Raw genomic sequence first — 21,119 nt, 5'->3', positions numbered from 1 at the left:
CATGGACTTCTCAAGCCATCAGGCAGAGGTCATACAAGAACACAATCCTATCTAAACTGTCAGGCAGAGGCCATACAAGAACACAACCCTATCTAAACTGCCGTATGTCTCATTCTAAGGCCTCAGCAGCTTTTCCCGATGACCTCAGGCTCACTCAGCCATCTTATTTCCAAATATTAATGAACAAATTATGCTCAGGAATTCATCTCAAACATGATACACACGGCAGAGCAGCCCTGCTCTCTCTGTTACCAGCGTGCAGAGCTGGCAGGGAAATCTCCCTTTACAAAACTTGTTCAAAGCAATGACTTGGGAGGAAGTGGTGTGCTGATACTATGAAAAAACCGCCCTCCAACACAAAGATAGCTCAAGAGCATCTGTGTATGGCTCAAAGGAAATAAACAGCTCAAACAGCTCAGCTAGTTTCAACTCCGAATAAACCCCAGAGACCAGTTTACCTTGGCCTTGGCTATACACAGACAGAAAGTGGAAGGCCCGGCTTAGGCAGTCATTTTGGTCTGTGTCAAAAGGAATAGACCGGCAAGGTTGTCCACCCTGAGGCTGGGATGCAATGAAAGATACATCTACCCATTGTGGCTTCAGAAAAAACCCACATGTGTCTGAGAGGGTTCCCCACCTTAAGAGACATGTGGGCTCCCTGCCACCTTGCTCCCCAGTAGGCAGGAGGGAAGGCAAGTGTGACGCCCCTTCCTCAGGCCACTACTAGATTGGAAGCTCATTCTGAGCTCAACAGCCTCCTGTTGCAGAGGCCTCTCCACAGGGTCTTCTTGTCGTGTGCTTTACCTACCGAACTAAGAGAGGAGAAAGAATCCTAAAAATACATCATCAAAATGCCACCTTGAAAATAGTCAATACTGAATTTTCAATTTCTGTTCATTAAAAACAATCCTTAGCTGGACCTAGTGGCACGTGCCTTTAATCACAGCACTCGGGAGGCAAAGCAGCCAGAGCTCTTGAGTTTGTGGCAGCCTGCTTTATACGACAATTCCAGGCCAGCCGGGGCTATGTAGTGAGATTTTGTCAATAAGAAAAAGAAAGAGGAAGAGGAGGAGGAGGAAGAAGTTGTTAAATTAAATTTTAAAATCATGAGGTGAACACATCAGTAATAAAGATCGAAGTTTTATATGGTTTTGGGAAGAAGCGTTTTCTATAAAAGCGGTCATTTTTCTAAGCAAAAAAGGTGTCCCCCACCAAAATCTGAAAAGCATTTGATGTTTTTTTCAGATAGCTGTTACTTGAGATGAGCCTTGTCAACTGCTTTTTAAATTCTGTTTTTAACATGGGTTTTATGTTGCTCTTTTAAAGTATTTATTCCAAATGGAGTTAAGGGTACCCAAATGATTTTTCAGTTTTGGTCATTCAAGAAAATTGACCTAACAGCTGATGGCCCATTCATTTCCCTTCATCCCTTGGAACAGGAGGAGAAAACAGAAAAGGAAGATTAAGTTTAATATTTTGTGCCATCGACTTTCAACAAAAAACAAAAAGCATTCAGGGCCCCGATCACATGTGGGGGCAATTACAACAGTTGAAACAGCAGTCTGCTCCTCCAGGGGATGGCTACAACATTCCAACTGGACACAGGACCCTCCAACGCCTGCTCACGGTGGACTCATGGAGGCTGCCCCAAGCCTGGCACCATCTGCGTCTGTCTGTCTAGGTGGCAGACCATTCTGCCGTCCTCTGCGGCAGGTAAAATCCAGCATAGCCTTCTAGAGGGCTCTGGAGAGAACACTGAGCACTAAGGGCTAGAGTGGACTTCGTTCAGTCTTTCCATGCTATTCTCCAGCCAGGAAAAAATACCGAGCCAGAGGCATCTGGAAAAGACAGATGGCCCGGAGGAACAAAGACCTCTCCAAGCCTGACAGCACCAGCCCACCTACGTGTCTACCTGCCTGTCCTCAGCTGTGGACGCTTGAGCCACTGGCACCGGAGGACGAGTGACTTAGGTCAGACCTGGCTCGCAAACTCGTGTGGTCTAACTTCATGACGAACACGTTTCTGATGACTCTGAAGACTCAGAATAGTGGAAGTCTGAGGTTCTTCCGCAATGTCAGAAAACAAAGATGTGCGGTCTGTGGCATAGTCCCCGTGCGGAGTTAATGCCCCTCGACAGGCTTCCTCACCGCACAGCATGTTTCTTCGGCAGCTCTCTTAGCAGGCAGAAGAGCAGGCTGCAAGGTGAGCTGAGGCAGAGGTGGAAAGGGCACGGCCTACAAAAGTCAAGTTCAGCAAACGCCTTTGAGGTTTTCTTTTATTTCCACAGTTCTGAGTCACATAGCTTCCTCTGTGGATTTTAACAATAACTAATGAGTCTCAGAAAATGAATCAGTATTCATGGGGAGAATGCTAAAGTTCATCTTGTTCCTTATCCATGGTTTTCTGTCCTTTAAAAACGTTTTTCACAGTTTCCAAGACTATTCAGAGTTGAAGTTCTACATTCGTAAGAGCTTCCTTGATGCCTTCATTTCCCGTGTGAGAGCAACTGCCTCTGGGTCTACTCCAGCCCTAGACAACTGGACAGGAGCAGCCCCTGACCAGGGTGGCCACACTCAGGCTAGGGCGCACACTGGGAGGTGGTCTGGCCTTGAAGGAGAAAGAAGGAACCCCTAGGCACCTCTAGTCCCTAAGGAATGAACCGGGAATCATGGAGTCAGGACAGAGGGGAGGCCAGAGGAGAAGGCAGCAGGGAGTCAGTACTCGGAGAGGACAGCATCTTCCTTGCAGGGGTGTAGGCACCCGGAGGACTTTTAGGTACCCACCTGCAGCTGAGTCCTCAACAGTCCTGCTGACTATGAAGAAGAGCAGTTCCCGCCAGTTCCCGTACTCCTGCCGCGTGTTAAGGACCCTGCTAGGAGTTTTCGAGGCATCAACCCTTATCTCATAACATGACAGTGGGGTGATGGAGTCCAAAGAACAAAGCAAGAAGCTGAATTTACATGATGGTTCAAGAGTCCCTGCTTCAACCCAGTAAGCACTTCCCTTAACGCCTGTCCTGGATCTCCTTTACTGCCCATTCTTACAAGAAAACCCCTCAGTAAAAAAGTCTGCCCCAGAGACGGTTCGCTTTCCTCTGTTTCCAGGTTCTCCCTGTTCTGTATTTTATTTATATATACATAATACTTACTAATTCAGGAACCATGTCATGCTTCCTATGTGCTAGGAGTTGTGGGGACCTTTGGAAACGATGGAATGCCTCAGCCCTGTCCTGGCCGTCACAAAGCTTCGCACTGAGTCGGGAACACTTGGCCGACACAGCTGTACCAGGGGACGTACACACATCCAGCGTGTAAACTCGCAGGAAACACTCCCAGGGCCCGACGAGCGCTGCATGCTGCCGCCCAGCTTTGCAAATGTTTGCTTTGCATGACCGTGTACTCTATCTTGGGCTCACTGAATCGATCATCTCTAAAAGGGACTTCTTAAAATTCACATAAAAGGCTGGGCCTTTAGCTCAGCGGTAGAGCACTCACCTAGCAGAGGTGAGGCTCTAGGTCCAAACCCTGGCATTGCGATTCGCAGAAACAGAAAACAAAAAGCCTTGCCAAACGGTAGCAGATGTGGTGCGGAAGGCTTTGTCGGAGGTCTTTCTTGCTAGGATGTGGGGTCAGTGTAGGGTTAAGGGCTGGCGGACTGGATTAGGTCTGAAAACAGACACACCTGAAGATGGTTCTGCAGGGTCCCACAGGCATTTAAGAGACACGGTGAGGGCTGGAGAGATGGCTCAGTGGTTAAGAGCATTGCCTGCTCTTCCAAAGGTCCTGAGTTCAATTCCCAGCAACCACATGGTGGTTCACAACCATCTGTAAAGAGGTCTGGTGCCCTCTTCTGGCCTGCAGTCATGCACACAGACAGAATATTGTGTATATAATAAATAAATAAATTAATTTAAAAAAAAAGAGACACAGTGAGTCCTGACGAGGTGTCCTGAGGTGAGATGAGGTGAGACACACAGCCTCTTCTTCATTCCACTAGCCTATTATGGCATCTAATCCTGGGTTCCCACCACCCTAAACTGCGGGGGTGTGGGGGGGGTCGTCTGTAGCTCTTGCAAGCCAATGTTGCCAGACTCCAGGTATCACATCCTCCCATCTTTCCACCTCCACTGAGCACTCAGGATAATGCCTTTGACACACCTCTCATAATTCTTGTTTTCTTTCCCAAATTATATCTGTTCTGTCAAATGATGAACATAATAAAAATTTAAAAGACACATTACTTACAGTGGTGATGGGAAGCAATGAACACACACATATATAATACATACACACATATATACATACATGCACACACACATATACACACACATATATACATATATACACACACATATATACATATATACACAGACACACACACACATATTCGAGAGACAGGGAAGCCCAGTCTAACCCTGAACTTACTATCTAGCCCAGGCTGGCCTTGAATTCCTGATCTTCTCACTTCTTCTATCTTCCAAATACTGTGATTATAGCCATTAGGTACCACACATATTGCTGGCTTTTCAGAGTATTTTCCTCTAGTTCCATACGTCTCAAAGATTTTAACATTATGATATTCCTGTATGTAGTTCTAAAGTATCTCTTGCCACAAAAGCTTTCTAGTTTTTGTAATTATTTAAAAAATTATTTATTTTTACTGTATGTGTATGAATGTGTTTGCCTGCAGGTGTGTCCCTGCACCACATATATGCAGTACCCATGGAGGCCAGAAGAGGAAGTTAGAAGCCCTGGAAGTGGAGTTACAGGCAGTTGTAAGGCAGATGCTGGGAACCAACTCGGGTCCTCTGCAAGAGCAGCCAGTGCTCTTAACCACTGAGCCATTCCTCCGGCCCCACCTCTGTTATTCTTTCTTACCACCTAGATGTCCTTTGAAAATGGGATTTTTGCCACACAGTAGTGATGCATGCTTTTAATCCCAGCGCTCGGGAGGCAGAGGCAGCTTGGTCTACAGAGTTCCAGGACAGGTTCTAAAGTGGCACAGAGAAGTCCTGTCTCGAACTCTGCCTCTCCCCCAATGATTTTTAAATGACAGCACAGTTTTTTGTTTAACATTCTCCTTTTGTCACTCACTTAGTTCTTTTTACTTTATAATTTATGCTGATGCTAATGTGTTCCTGTAGTCTGGCATTCAAACCGACGAGTCTGTGGGGGCTGTTCCGACTCAAGCCACCATAATATATATGATTTTTTTTTAAAAATTTGGTTTGGCTTTTTTGAGACAGGTTCTTACATAGCTAAGGATGAACTCATGATTCTACTGTTTCCACTGCCCAGGTTACAGGAGATTACATATATCTATGGGCCACCACACTCAGCCTTGAATTTCACATGGCACTATGTTTTTTTCCCTAAGGTATATTCTAATTAATTTTTTTTTAAAAAGAATTGTTTTCCATAGTTCTCAAAAATCATCTTGAAACCATCAACAGGGAGATGAAGACAAATAGCCCAGGGGAGAGAAGGGGAGGCCGCTAGGGCAGACTCGCTCTTTAGGGCGGCAGGGCTCTGAGAGACGCACACCCCGATTCATGCTCTCCCACTTGGAGCCCTGGACACTGCTACCTACTGCTTGCTGTTCAGACTCGCATTTGCTCTGGTTGCCCAGCACTCGCTCCCACTAGCTGCTCAACACTTCAAAGCCCCGCCTGCAAGGGAATTACCATCTCCGTGTTCATCTTTCCGAGTTTTCAGAGCTGGTAAGTAAGGGAACTCAGCTTTTAACTATAAATCTCATGCGACAAAAAGAAGTGTAGCACCTGCAAATGCCCTCCTAATATCTGTTCTTGTTAGCTGACTGATTTTCAATTTTATGTCTCCGTAAGTCCTAAAGAACTGAGAAATTTCAACGACGGAGTTTCATGGCATTGAAATGGTTTAAGACCAATTAGTTATATATGAATACATGTGTTTCCGTAAGCTTTAGACCTAGCAGACAGTCTATTATAGTCTACACTTCAAGGTAGAAATGGGCATAAGTAGTATAGAGAAATGTCTGCAATTATAATATGCATCAATTGATCTGCTGTTGTGTAATACCCTGGAACTGAGCCCTTAAACCATGACCATCACATTTTATCACAGCGGCCATGGGCCAGGAATCTCACACAGTCTAACATGTGCCTCTGGCTGAATCTCTATCAGGGGCTGCAGCCAAGGCATCAGCTCGGCTGCAATCTCATCCGAAGGTTTGACTGAGGAAGCAACTGCTCCCAAGCTTACACCCGTCTCTGCTACCCAACTCCCCCTCCCCCAGCTGTTGACAACATGCCTCTCTTGGTTCGGTGGCATTTAGTTCTCTCTATAGGGCAGTTCATGACATTGTGGTTGGCTTTCTTCAGAGTGAGTGAGAGCCCCACGTTGGAAGCGGAAGTCACTTTGTAACTTGGTCTCAGAAGGCCACCCCATCCCCTCGGCTGTACTACTTCCTTCACCAAAGTGAGTCACGAAATCGATTCCACACAGGCAGGGCAGCTACACCAGCCAGCACTTGCTCGATCACAGACTGTGAGTCTGACGAGGGGTTTTACATAAGGGTGTGGATTTTAACGGCTTTGGATCACTGGACACTGTCTTAGATGCAGCCTGCTCCCCGATGACATAAAACATCTACAGTTTTCTGTAGAAGGTGGTGTCACAAGGGCCCCTAATTCTACCACAGTTTGCTGGCTATATTCACAGTCAAAGGAAATGCAGAATTTCTCCTAACAGCTGGTAAAGACAGAAAAGTACTGCTTTCTTTTCTCATTCTTTGTATTTTTATTCTATGTCTATGAGTGTTGTGCTTCATGTATGTCTGTGTACCACATGCATGCCTGGTGCACATGGAAGACAGAGGCATTGGAGTCCCTTAAACTGGAGTTAGAGACAGTTGTGAGCCACCATGTGGGGGCTGGGACTCAAACCCAGGTCCTCTGCAAGTAGGAAGTGCCCTTAACCAAGGTGCCATCTCTCGAGTCTCAGAAGCACTGTTTCTCTACCCAGCTTAGAGAGTTCAGGTTGAAAGTCCCTGCTATGAAGTAGTCGCTTTATCTTTCGCTATCTAAAAGCCAGCGGGGTGCTTGGTGATGGGCGCGAAGATTGCTCACACACCCTTGGGCTCCACCGTCTGGGTTTATTAATAAGTTTTGATGAGAGATCGTTTTAAAAAGTGTGGTTTGTTGTCCACTCAGAAGAAACACATCCAACTTTGAAAACAACCCTTGTAGCCGAAAAAGGCGAGTGTCTGGCCCCAGTGAGCACCCCTGGAATCCAGCTTGCAGGGAAACCTTTCCTACTGAGGCAGGTGGTCACCCGTGAGTTCTATGAATAACCAAATCCTGGTGTGAGTCTTTCTGATGAAAAGCAGAAAACAAGTAGGGGCGGGGAGAAATGTTTTCCCACAGAATCCGAATCTTCTAGAAACTGGGGCCACTGGAAACAGGACTCTAAATTACGCCTAGGGGCGGGGAGAAATGTTTTCCCGCAGAATCCGAATCTTCTAGAAACTGGGGCCACTAGAAACAAAACTCTAAATTACGCCTAGGGGCGGGGAGAAATGTTTTCCCGCAGAATCCGAATCTTCTAGAAACTGGGGCCACTGGAAACAGGACTCTAAATTACGCCTAGGGGCGGGGGAGCTTTCGCCTCTGTTACCTTCATAGTCCTGACAGCTGTAGCCACTCTCCTAGTGAGTGTGGTCTAGCCTGGTCTGCTATTGAAGAGGCAGTGCACAGACCGGGTCACCTAGGGATACAACTGCCGATTTCAATTTTGCCACCCTGGACCCCTAGTGGAAATTTCTCATCACTTGCTCATAGCAATGCTTTGTTTTCGTTTTCTCGGGGCGGGACAGAGGCTACATACAGCACATTTCATAACTGGACTGTGTCTAATATTGGCGCTTGGTCCCAGAGCGGAGCCTGGCACTGATTTTTCAGCTGTGGATTTGTAGCGGTCTCCGGGACTCTGTGGTTCGCTCGGCAGCAGAAGGGGAGGACAATTCACGAACTAGTTTTGAAAAAGCAACCTGGTTGTTTAATACTGAGAGTTTCTGCATCGGGACAAACAAGAACAAAGACCAACAATGATGACAAGCGCAGCTCCTCCCAACGTCCCCTTGGGAGGCTGCGCTGCGAGGAAGGGAGGGAGTCCGGCTCTCCTCCCAGAGTCCCGCTCCGAGGCCAGAGCCTCTAGGTCCAGGACTTCTTCCAAGGCTTGCAGGCCTCTCACTCAGCTCTCTCTGGGGCATTTGCCTGACAGCACCCCCATTTCCAGGCATATTCGGGGGACAGACTGCTGGCGAACATCAGCTAAAGGCTTTTGTGGAGGAGAGGACGGGTGTTCTGTGGGTCGGCCAGAGCCCAAGGGTAACTAACATTGCACCCACTGTGCCCATCGCTGTTTGGGCAAAGGGCACGGAAAACAGGTTACTCATGGATTGTCCCACCTAAGAGCAGCTATGGAAATGTGTGGGTTCCACATTATTGTCATGACGACCCTTCTGCAATACGACTGGGTGCCCATGCAAACTTACAAAATCCGTTAGTTTTTTTTTTTTTGGGGGGGGGTTGTGAGACAGGGTTTCTCTGAAGCTTTGGAGTTTGGAGCCCGTCCTGGAACTAGTTCTTGTAAACCAGGCTGGCCTCATACTCACAGAAATCCACCTGTCTCTGCCTCCTGAGTGCTGGGATTAAAGGCGTGCACTAGCACCACCTGGCACAAAATGCTTTTTGAATACTGAAATGCACCATTTCTTTTTTTAACTTTATGCTTCTGGGAAGTGGCTGGGAGGGAGCTCTGGACACACGGATGGGGAATGCTGGCAAGTCACTTCCTCCCTGAGGCAGTTTTCACCTCCCTAAACAAGACTCACCTGCCTCTTCTGCAGGCTGAAGGCGTAAACAGGAATTACAGACAAGCTTGACAAATGTCCTTCTGGTAATTTGAGAGTTACAGTAAGAATTTAGACTTGGTCTGTTCAGTGAAGAAACACCAGTATCATTGTAGAGTACTAACCGAAAGCTAATTTTAGATAGTTGGGTTCTGTCCATACAAGCTGGTTTTGTTGGTTTGTTTGTTGAGACAAGGTCTGGCCGTGTAGATAAACTAGCTTCAAACCCACATTCTTGCTGGCAACACCTCCCAAGTGCTATGATTGTTGGTACGCACAACCTCACTGGGCTTCACACAAGCCGCTTAAAAAGCGAAGACGAAAAAGCGGCTGGAGACGTAAAAATATGTTAACTGCTTTGCATAAACTCAGAATTTATCCATGAGAACCCAGATCTTCCCAGAAGATGTAATATACCTCCTTTTCCACAGAAACATGACTTAAGATTACTTCCTTAAAATTTGTGGTACGGCACGATGTCTGTGATAAATGCCCATCGCCTTTAATATAACATTTATATAAATGTTAAAGTTGTGGTCATCTAACATCTTTTCCTATTGTTCCCACATCAGCAAAGGAAGACTGGACTTGATCAGTCATTGCTTTTGCCAGTTTTGTTTGAAAAAAAAAAAACTGTTTGAAATTGAAACTTTTGTTTCAATTGGCAATTAAGTAGTAAAACAGGAAGCTTGAAACAAGAATCAGGCTTTCTCCCCACTTAGCCCCCAAAGCACTGCCTCTCTGAACCCAGTCACAGACACCACACCGGGCCTGCTACCCCTCTTTTCCAAGTGCTCCATGAATTACAGGTTAATTCAGGGGTGACCCCGTATATCCACTAAGACCACTGGGGAAGACCCGTTTCTTAGAGAACCCTCTTTTAGGTAAAACATATACCCCACTCTCCACATAAACCTCAAGTTCAATAAAAACCTGAACTCACGATGCTTCCCTTACTCTATAGACGTCCTGCCTTCATTTCCTTTAGATGGCATTTCCATTTTTCATGTGCTTTGGTCAAAATTCTAGTAATCCTTGACTCGTCTCTCTGTCATATTATTCAGCCCAACCGTTAATCTTATTGGATTTTTGTTTTAGATTTTATTTTTAATTGTGTACATGTGTGTGGGTGTGCGTACATGAGCACAACGTCTAAGGAGGCCAGAAGAGAGCTTTAGGTTCCCCATAGTTGGAGTTACCGGCAGCTGTGAGTCACATGACATGGATGCTGGGAGCGAAACTCCTGTGCTCTTAGCTGACCCATTTCTCCAGCTGTTCTTCCTGTTTCTGCCTTCAAACTGTCCAGTGTGTATACCTCCTCGCCTCTACTGCTGCCAGGACCACCTGGCCTGTCACGTTCCTCTCTCACCAGTCGAGCACCTGGGATTCTTAATCGGGTCTCTCTCTTACTCCTGCATTCCTGCGGTCTCCCAATAGTTCAGTAAAGTCAGACACTTCCTTCCACTGCCCAAGTTCTCTAAAGTTATTTCCCACTCTGAACGAAAGACAGAGTTCCTGCCGGCCTACGGGACCTCCAGCATCGCTTCCAGCATCTGCTTTCTCCTTTCTTCTGCCTGAGTTGCACTGGCTCCTGGTTATTACCTGAACATGCCTGAGTTGCACTGGCTCCTGGTTATTACCTGAACATGCCAGGCATGCTCCTGGTTATTTCTGCCCTATCGTTTCTCCCTGCGTGGCAACTTCCTCTTACTCCTTCTGTGCCGTCTTCTCGTGAGCATCCTCCTCATCAGCCCATCTGAATCCACAAACCTACTGCTGTGCCTCTTTCCTTCCTGGTCCTGTTTACTCCCTAGCCATTATGACTCTCTAGCCTGCTAAGAGTGTACACTATGAAAACTGGGTATGGTGATGCCCACCCATACAAGTTGAGGCTGGGAGAGAGTGAGTTCGAGGCCAGCCTGAGCTACAGAGTGATCCTGTCTCAAAAACAATGAAAAATCATGTAGTATTTTTTAGTTATATTGCTTATGGTTCACAGCCTTCAACTAGAATACATGGAAGACGATCGATCAATAAATGTTTCTGAATTAAGAGGAAATGCCAAAAAGGGAAGGAAGAGGGGAGGGGAAGGAAAGAAGAAGCATGCAGAAAACAAACATAACTATGCAATAAAACCCAGGATCTAAACGGGCCTGTGAGTTCAACCAGTGGAACTGCATGTGTCCTGTTTTCCTTTTAATTCTTGGAGGGGAGATCGCCCAGAGATAAAGAGCTTGCTCCACAAGCTCCAGAACCTTAGTTCAAGGGTTCAGAACCCACTTTCAAAAACCTGGCAGTTTTTGCCTGTGATTTCAGTGCTCCAAAGGCTGAGACAAGACCATCCTTGGGGCTTGCTGGCCAGCCAGTCTACCGGAATCAGTGCTGGAGAACTGCGGGAGACTCAACACTGACTGATTTATTTTATGTGTATAGCTTTTTTGTTTGCCTGCTTGCTTTGCCTGCATGTATGTTTGTACATACGTGTGTGTGCCTGTTGCTCACAGAGGTTAATAGAGGCTCTCCTAGGATTGAAGTTATAGACAGTTGTGAGCCGTGTAGGTGCTGGTATGGAACCTGGGTCCTCTGGAAGAGTAGCCAATGCTCTTACCTACTGGGCCATCTCTCCAGCTGGCTTAGAGACGGGACAATGACATTGAGGAGAGGCTTCTGTTTGCCCAGGAAAGGCCCTGGTTTTTTTTTTGTTGTTGTTTTGGTTTTTTTTTTTTTGTTTGTTTGTTTTTTTGAGAGAGGGTTTCCCTGTAGCTTTGGAGCCTGCCCTGGAACTAGCTCTTGTAGCCCAGGCTGGCTTCAAATCACAGAGATCTGCCTGCCTCTGCCTCTCGAGTGAGTGCTGGGATTAAAGGTGTGCACCACCACCGCTCAGTTTGAAAGACCCTGTTGGTGTGTGGCCGTGTTGCTAAAATACTCACCTTTGGGCTTTCCTCTACATCTCCTGACTTAAGCAGGCACGGGAGCTAAGGTTCTCTTTCCCTAGGAGGATCATAAAACATCAAATCTTCCCCTGTTTTTGAGGAGGCTACAAAGGAATTACTTGACTACCCCTTCCGAGTGGTCAGAAGACCCTCCTCATTCCAGAGGGGTTTCCTGCCCCGGGTCCTGAGGGAGGAATGCTGCTTAGAGAGGCCAGAAAAGCCGAACAGACAGGTTTCCCTGGTCAGTCTATAGCACTGTCTATGAAGGGAAGCTTCTAGCAACCCAATAGGATGGAGCTAGAGAGTTTCCAGGGAGCTGGAGGGCAGGCAGCAGATTTCTACCTGGGGCACACCAAGCTCCTGCTCCCACATTTCAGCCTGTGCGGATCCTTATCCGTGTCTTTGTGACAATACTGTAAAATCAACATGGACACAGAACTGTCTCCTGCTGTTCTGCGAGCTTCTCTGGCAAATTAATCAAATCTAAGGAAGGGTTACAGCAACACCAATTGGCAGCCACTGAGTCAGAATCAGGGGTAGGGGTGCTTGTAAGCTCACATCTAAAGTAAAGAGTGGGGAAGTGGAGCAGTCTTGGGAACTGAGCTGACTGCTGTCTCTAGGTGGACCCTGCAAGAACTAAGCGGGATTAGTGGATATCGGCTGATGTCCGCTGCAGAAGAGCTGGCTCGTTTACGAGTTGGGAAATATTCTCATGCTTTCTAAGGTTGGAGACGTGATCTGTTGCTGTGTGTGGAAGGAGAAGCCAGAGTCCTGATGGGAGCTGGTTTAGGTAGGTTAACACCTTCAAGTTCAGCCCTCACTGAAGAGGTCCTAAAGCCTCCCCTTTGTCTGGAAGCCAGATAGTGTGGACTCAGAATGGCTGACCCTCCTTAAATTGCACAAGGAGCTGCTAGGCATATGAGAATGTACGGTGCAGTCCACTGACCATGCCTGCTGTTCAGATTATCCCCCTCCTGAGACAATGGAGTTCGCTTCAGGTTTCTGAATCAACAGAATCAACAGTAAGGATGCCTGGGAATCAACAGTAAGGATGGCTGGCTCTCCTAAGGGCTGCTTCATCCAGGCTGTTTTGAGCCCTGATACTCAATCATACTTTCCAACAGATTTCATCCCTAGTTTTTGACCCACATCTGTATCTACAAGATTCGACCTATTTTCCTGTCCTATTCTGGGCCCATTACTAACTATGCCTCTTCTCTGTTTCTGGAGGACCGGGTTATTGTTTACAGGCTTTGTATAGGTGAATGGATACATTTCTGCCTACAAAAATCACAATTGTACTACTGTCTCCCTGGAGGATTTATAAGGAAGCAGCAGTAAGCAGAGGTTACTTTGGCAAACCTTTAACCTCCTAATCTACCCTGATTAAGCATGAGGTAAGACTCTAGATAACGCATAGGCACTTGTAACCAGCCCCCAAGTTCTTGGGGCACCTCAACATTGTTCCTTTGTGTAGTGATCAGGGCTGGGATCAGAGGCCTTGCCCTAGGCCTATGACTAGTAAGCTGTTCTGACCTCCAACAAGTCACTGACCTTTCTGGGTCTTTGTCTCCAAATTTTAAAATGAGGGGAGGGAGCCTACGAAAGCCTCTTCTTCTTTTTTTTTTTTTTAAACAAACTAGCAAACCAACAAAAAAACACCAAAATAACAACAACAACAAAACCCACTAAGATTCTAAGTTTCAAATGACAAGAGCATCTGTAAGCCCCTTTCCTAAACTTTCCCCAAAGTTCCTGGCACTAAGGAGGGGAAAACATTTTTTCAATAACCTGACATTTGTATCTTTTAAGGTAAATTACCTCGGGCTTTTTCAAGTCTTTTACCGCTATTTCCTTATAAACCCTTAAAAGAAGAATAAAATGAATAAACTATCCATCCTTCCTGATTCATTTTATACTAATTTTCCTAAATTATTTCCCTTGGGTGCAGCCTCTCCAACCTTTTCGTTCTGGTAGCTGTGCTCACCGCTGTTGCCGTGTTCCCTTTTCACAAGGAAGTTTGTTACAGACTCTGGCCTGAACCGCCACACGAGGAAATACACAATTTACACATAAACATTCTGACTTGACCCTTCACAAGGTGACAGGCATGCAGAGGCAGAGGAGAAGAAAGAAATGGAGAGGAAGGGATGAAGAGAAGGTGGGGAGGGAGGATTTCTGAGATGTGATTGGATCAATGCCTTAATTCCGTGACAGACTCCTAAAAGGTTGGCATTATTGGAAGGAAGGCAGTGGAAGTGAGGTGGGACCTACTTAGAGGTAGCAGGTCACTAAGACTGTGACTTTGAAAGGTATACTTTATTCCTGGCCCCTTCTTGTCTCTTTCTTTGCTCCCTGGCTATCAAGAGGTGGATATCTTTCCTCTGCCATTTTCTTACTCCATGGTGGTCCTGTCATGCCACGAGCATAGGAGCCAGCCAACCACAGGTTGAAACTTTTGCACCTGTGAGCTAAACAAATGATTCCTCCGTGATATAACCCGCACCAGAAATGTTGTCACAGTGTCTTGCTAACCCACTAACTAACCAACTAACGCAGGCTACTGCAAAATACATACTGAAATGCGGGGATGAATACAAGTGTGGAGGAACCGAAGTCACTGCAGACGTCATCCAAGCAGGCCCCAGGACACAGTGTCTGGTGAATTGCTCACAGAGCAACAACCTTCATTAGCACGGAGCAGTCACAAAGTTGGTAGGTAAGGGAGCACCCGTCAAACTGTGAACACTGATCCACAGTGCTTCTCCCATAGAACAAAGGATTCTGGGGTGAAGATACTGTGTGTGCCAGGGTCTGGGGGAAAAGGAAGACGGTGAGCCCCACTCCCTTCCCATGCGCCCACCTCATAAAAGTCACCATTTTTCTCTCCAGATTTCAGTGGAGAACTCATCTCTGCCCACTCTTCACCTTCAAGCTGACTCCGTGTTTAAGTTGCAGTGATGCCTGACTAAAGATTACTGTGCCTTCCCACCACCTCCTCCTGGATCCCCCTTTCCTCCAGACCCTACCATGCTGGGGGTCAGGAAGACGTATGGAGAGAACGCTTCGTGAACCTTTTCTGGCATCTCAAACACAAGGGAAACAGAAAGCTGGAAAAGAGACCAAGAGATGCCTACGGAGAGAAGAAGAAATGGAAACAGCTTTTGGAACGACGCATACACAAAAAAAGACATCGGGCCCATCTGGAAAACATTAAACAAAATTAAAAGGCCCTTTCTACCATGAACAGCAGATTAGCATAATACAAAACTCCCTGAACAGCAAAGCTCTCTGACAAACTTTACAAAGCAAAACAGAACCAAAGAAAGCACTCCTTCGAGGGATGCCCAGCCATCGCTAGCTACAAGCCTCTTTCTGGTGCTCTGGGGTAGCACCATCTAACAGGCGGCCACCCACTGCAGCCCCCACTCCACCGTCTCCATCCGGCGTTTGTGCCAAAGGCTCCAACGGCAGAGCAGTCCAATCCGCTGTGTCCCGCCTGCTGGAATCATGCCCTGCCTCTGTCAGCACTGGGGAATGGTTTCAGGGGAACAGCGGGGCTCAGACCTCAGCTCAGAGAACCCTCCCTCTGCATCAGCTTCCTCTCCACCTTCTTGCTCAACACGATAGTAAAAAAATGAAAAGCATGCTGCAGCCCGAGTACGTAACCAACAGTCAAGCTTAACTTCCATCCCTGCCCTGCTTATTCTGCATGCCTGGAATGTAAACAGCACAAGCCCACTAACCTATCACCCCTAGTTCCTCAGTACAGACAAGTTAGAACGCTCGAGCTAGACCCAAGAAAAAGAGGAAACAGGAAGCTGATCCCCGTTTTCCCCTCTCATTACTGCCGTTTGTTCGTTGTATTTTAGACAAGGTCGCTTACAGCTTGGACTGGCTTAAAGACCCTGATGTAACTGAAGGTGACCTTAAAGTCCTGATTCTCCTGCCTCCACCTCCCACTGCTGAGCACAGGTGTGCGCGCGGCCACACCCAGATTATATGGTGCTGCAATTAAAACCCAACCAAGGGTTTTGTGCACAGACTTTACCTGCTGAGCCCCGGCCCCAGCCCCAGTCCCAGCCTCAGCGAGAGCAAAGCCACCCATCCACCCCCCTGCCTAACTCAGTCATTCTAATGCTTTGCCATTCGAGTGAAGTGACCTCCTTCCTCCTGACTCAGACTTGAGACACTTTTCTTGCTCGTTACAGGTCTGGAAGCAGCCAGTCACTGCGTCAGAATTTCTGTTGACTTTGCTGTTCCTGCAAGTGTCCCCTTGGCGGCCATGCGATGATCAGTTCCGGGCTGGTTAGATGCTCCTGAGAACGCCACACACAACCCTTCACCCCCGTTCTGACATTGTGCTAGACTCACCCAATCCTCTCTACCATCTGAAGCACAAGAGAGCGGACAGACGGCTCTGGTCAGACAGACGGCTCCGGTCAGCACCAAGCCTCCCTGGCAGCCTCTCCAAACCCTCCCAGCAGCCTCTTGGCCAGGTTGTGTTGCTTCTCGAACTGAGGACTTCCCCATCCACACTGCCCTACCCCCTTCTCTACCCACAGCTCATGTCAGTAAGGAAAGGAAGGAAGAAAGGAGGAGGAGGAGGAAGAGAGAGAGAGAGAGAGAGAGAGAGAGAGAGAGAGAGAGAGAGAGAGAGAGAGAGAGGAGAGTGCTCAGGAAAAAAATGTATGGGCCAGAAGAGTTATTCTGTCATGAGACGCAAGCCAAAAGCTAGACTGTATGAAATGAAAGTCCACAAAACAAGACGCTTTTGCACACAACCTTGAAACACATTTTTACCCATGGCATTTCTGTCTTCTCTAACGCCCTACACGTCTGCAAACACAAGTTGATCGGTCCTGTTTCAGATTTGGGCTAATAAGTAAGAAAGAGAAGAGGCTTAGCTGCATTCCATGAAATAACTTATTTCACGAACATCTGAAGTTTGTTCTTTTTAAAGGCACAGAAGTTCTAAACAAGGAAGCCAGCGATTCCGAGAATTTCATTCTCACCACAGTGGCTCAATGTTTGTTCCTCTAACAACGTGTGGTTACCAGCTTTGCACAGACTCTCACATTCAAAGCCAGGGCAGTTTCTTTTCACTAGAGACACAGAATCGGCTCAAGGGAAGAAGGGAGTCAATCGGGTGGGTATTTCAGAGCCATCGCGGACGGTCTGTTAGAGAGAAAAAGGCACTAACCTGTGTTGCTTTAATCCGCTGGGGGAAAGAGAGACGCCTGAGTGCTGTTGTCCTCAGCTATCTTCTGGCCAGCTTCCTGTGAGGCTGCATGTGACATTGTACTTCCTCACTGTACCTTCTTCTGCTCGCCTCTCTAACTGCTCAGAGGCATGTGATACGATCAGCCAGCTGCCGGTTCACACAGCGTGGCCCTGCGCCTATAGAAAGGGCCATCTATAGGAGTAATTCCCTGGCTTCCTTTGGGTGTTCACCTTACAGACATACAGGTGGAGAGAGGAGCTAAGGCTGGGGGTGGACTCCATGATAACAGGCAGGGAAGCAGGGAGAGAGTACACGGCCCCCGGCTCTCTGGCCTACAGTTGGGGTTCTGTAACCGAGAAAGGACAGACTCATAGGAAAGCCTGGGTTCCAGATAGTGATGTCCATCCTGGAGATGTCTAAGGAAGGGCTTTGGTTGTGCTGTTCCCAAGGTATCTCCACACTGTCCTCTAGGGGAGGCACTAGCACCAGCAGAAGGGAACCAGGGCTTGGCTCTCACCTCTGGGTGCTGCCGCCACCACAGCCACCCGGCCTGAACTTCTGGGAGCCTAAAGTCCGCACAGACCATTAAGTAGTGTTGTCAGGCACTGAACTCCAATTCTTGGGTTAGAAAACAAAGCTACTGTGCTCTTGGCCTCCATGGACTAAGTAACTCTGATGCTGGCCTGGCAGGAAAGAAGAGGGGGTGACCTGGCGATGTCCTTCTCTGCCCTAGACGGGGAAGAAGGCTGACAGAGCCATTTCTGATTTTCCCGTCTGGCTAGCCTCTTTCCTCGGATAATCTCAGGAGGGTCCGCACAGGAACTTGTGGATGTAGGAAGTGGTGTGTGGAAGTAAAACTATGTGCCAGGGCAGCGGGAATAGCCTCCAATGTGTTCAACTTGACACTTAAAAAACCAAAAATGGTTTCTTTTTGGCCACCCCAGCACAATTCTCTTTTCAAAAATGCTATAAAAGAATTTTTTTTTTTGATTTTTCGAGACAGGGTTTCTCCGTAGCTTTTTGGTTCCTGTCCTGGAACTAGCTCTTGTAGTCCAGGCTGGCCTCGAACTCACAGAGATCCGCCTGCCTCTGCCTCCCGAGTGCTGGGATTAAAGGCGTGCGCCACCACCGCCCGGTTTATAAAAGAGATTTTTGTTTCTGGATTCCAACAAGGTAACTATAGACAAGTGTCAAGCGTTGAAACTATTTCCCATGTAATTCCTCAGTGTGGTTTCCATATGAGCCCCACAGTAAGGAGACCAACCCCGAGTGAGAGCTGTGGACAATGGGGAGACTCCAGAGTCTCATCACACGCTTGCGGTTCTGGCTTTGGAAACACGGGTAACCATCGTCCCATTCTGATGGCTAATGGCTGGTTTGGGGATTGAACCGTATATCTGGATTAGCAGGCTGAGCCAAGATGGCTGTCCCCTTACATTCACGATGTTAGCTTTACAATATGAATAATGGTAATTCTTCCCCATCTTGGAATTAGACATCGCAAAGAACTTTGTGGTTGTAAAACAGTAAGCGCTCTATGGGAAGGCGTGGGGCATTTAGATGTCTCATGTTCTGAGTTTAGCTTCTAGTGGGGCTTTCTGTCAAGCAGGTCTGTATGTTCTTATGTGCTGTGATGTGGGGGGTCAGTAAAGATCTTCACATGCCTAGCCTGGCTTCTCTGTGTGGATGCTTCTTCTGTTTTGAAAATTTAAATTAAAAAATTTTAAGACTTACCTGAAATTTTTTAAGGTTTAATTTTTTTCCATTTTCATGTGTGGGGTGCATATGTATGTGTGCCCACATGCACACGGGGTTTCAAGGTTGATGCTGGGAATCATCCCCAACGGCTCTTCCACCCCGTTCATCAAGGAAGGGTCTCTCAATCAGGCCCAGGGCTTGCCAATATGACTAATCTTGTTGGCCGGATGGCTCTGAGGATCTCCTTGGAGGCTGAAACTAAAGTGGACGCCACGCACAACAAACATTTACATGGGCTCTGGACCCAAACCCCTGTCTTCATGCTTGTGTGGTAAAGGCTTTAACTACTGAGCTATCTCCCCAACTATGAAATCTTTTTTTTTTAAGAGCAGTTGAAAAGCTACAGATAATTTGAGATAGTACAGAGATCCCATATGGTCCACAACCCGTCATCTCTATTACCAACATTCGGCATGTTAATAAGATACGTAAGTAACAATTACTTTTTTCTTTACAGAGTGAGGATTAACCAAACCCCTCGCCACTGCCATATTTCACAGAGGGTCACAGACAAAATGTTCAACCTTTTCCTCGAGGGCAGAACCTGGACACTATAACCAGGGCTCTTTGTTTCATCCCATGGAAAAGGTGCTGAAGCAGTGATGGTCCCTAATCATTTCACCAGCACCCAGAGGGGCGAGAAGAGATGCTGCTACCCTGGCTGTTGTCTCAGTCACTTACCAGACCCTCACCACTTACCCAGTGAGGCGTTCATTCTCACTGCAAGTGGGTTAGTATGATCATCTCTACCTCACTGGAAAGTAACCAAACCTAGAATCACTAAACTATCCCGTGACCCCTGATGAGTTTCAAGTCAACTTGCAAGCTCAGTTCTGCCTGACCATTAGGGAAATGTCAATCAAAACCACAATGTGATATCCTCTAACTCCAGTTAGAAAGACTACTATCTCACAAACAAACAAAAAAGCAACAGATGCTGGCTGAGGATGCAAAGAAAGGGAACTTTCATAAACTATTAGTGGTCACGTAAATTAGTGCAACCGTTATGCAAAACACTGAGCTTCCTCCAAAAACTAAAACTAAGACTCCAGGGAGAGCCAGCATCCACACTACTGTAGAGAGGGATCAGTAGGTTGAGGAGATACCTATCCTTCCCGTTCATCTCAGTTCAGCCCACAAGAGTCAACCAGACTGTCCACCCTTAGAAGGCAGTGTGGAATGCTATGTATACACCACTGTTCAGCCACAGAAAAGGAGGAAGTCTCAGCATTTGCCACAATGTACACAGAGAATATAATGTTAGCTAAAATAAGGCAGGCACCAGAGGGAGGGATGAGTACCACACGGTCCCACAGGCAAAAGAGTTGACCTTGAGGTATAGAAATAGAGCAGTGCTCACAAAGACTGGGAAGGATGATAGAAGAGTGTGTTTAGGGAGGGAAGAGACACCACGACCACAGCAACTCTTATAAAGGAAAATATTTAATTGGGGCTGGCTGGCAGTTTCAGAAAGTTAGTCCCTTATCATCAGGGCAAGAGGCATGCAGGCAGACAGTGCTGGAGAAGGAGCTAAGAGGGTTCTACTTCTTGATCCACGGGCAGTAGGGAAAGAATTGTGTACCGGGCATAGCTGAAACCTCAAAGCCAGCCCCAAAGGTGACACCCTTCCTCCAGCAAGGCCACACCTACTCCAGCAAGGTCACACCTCCTCTAGCAAGGCCACACCTCCTTCAGCAAGGTCACACCTCCTCCAGCAAGGCCATACCTTCTCCAGCAAGGCCACACCTTGCAACAGAGTCACTCCTATAGGCCAAGCATTCAAACACGAGTCTGTGGGAACCGTACCTATTAAAAACACTACATTCTACTTCCTGTCCACCATAGGCTTGTAGCCATAACACAATGCAAAATGTATTTAGTCCAATTTCAAAAGTCCCCATAGTCTATCACAGTCTCAACAATGTTTTAAAGTCCTAAGTTTAAAGCCTCTTCTGAGATTCATACACTCTCTTAATTGTAATCAAAATAAAAAACCAGATTACATACTTCCAACATATAATAGCACAGGATATACATGACCATTCCAAAATGGAGGAAAGGGAGCATAGTGAGGAAATATTGGACCAAAGCAAGATCAAAAACCAACTGGACAGACGCCAAACATCTTCATCTGAAGATGCTCTTCAGATCTCCAACTCCTCTCAGCTTTGTTGACCTCAGGTGCACTTTTTTCTCTTGGCTCCACTCCCCGTTAGCAGTTTCCTCAGCAGGTACCCACAGTTCTGTATTCTCCAACATCTTGGGGTCCCCAAGGCAATCCAAGCTTCACCTTCACAGCTTCACACAATGAC

General features: G+C 47.0%; 1 protein-coding gene across 3 annotated transcripts in view; it reads right to left on the bottom strand.

The window, feature by feature from the left end:
- Positions 1 to 21,119, bottom strand: part of Wipf1 (WAS/WASL interacting protein family member 1) — a 98,610-nt gene that overhangs the window by 39,206 nt on the left and 38,285 nt on the right. The window contains exon 1 of one of the 3 annotated variants that reach the window (XM_057755502.1): positions 17,029 to 17,082. The exons of 1 other annotated variant lie outside the window; for it this stretch is intronic. The gene's annotated coding sequence lies outside the window, so the exon portion shown is untranslated. Of the gene's footprint in view, positions 1 to 16,199; positions 16,325 to 17,028; positions 17,083 to 21,119 lie in introns of those variants that run through there. One more of the 3 variants, XM_057755503.1, reaches the window with a different exon arrangement.

This window comes from Chionomys nivalis, chromosome 22 (assembly GCF_950005125.1).
Source record: "Chionomys nivalis chromosome 22, mChiNiv1.1, whole genome shotgun sequence".
In the NCBI taxonomy this organism is placed as follows: Eukaryota; Metazoa; Chordata; class Mammalia; order Rodentia; family Cricetidae; genus Chionomys; species Chionomys nivalis.
Note: the sequence above shows the minus strand (reverse complement) of the source record. Positions and strands in the feature narration are given on the sequence as shown.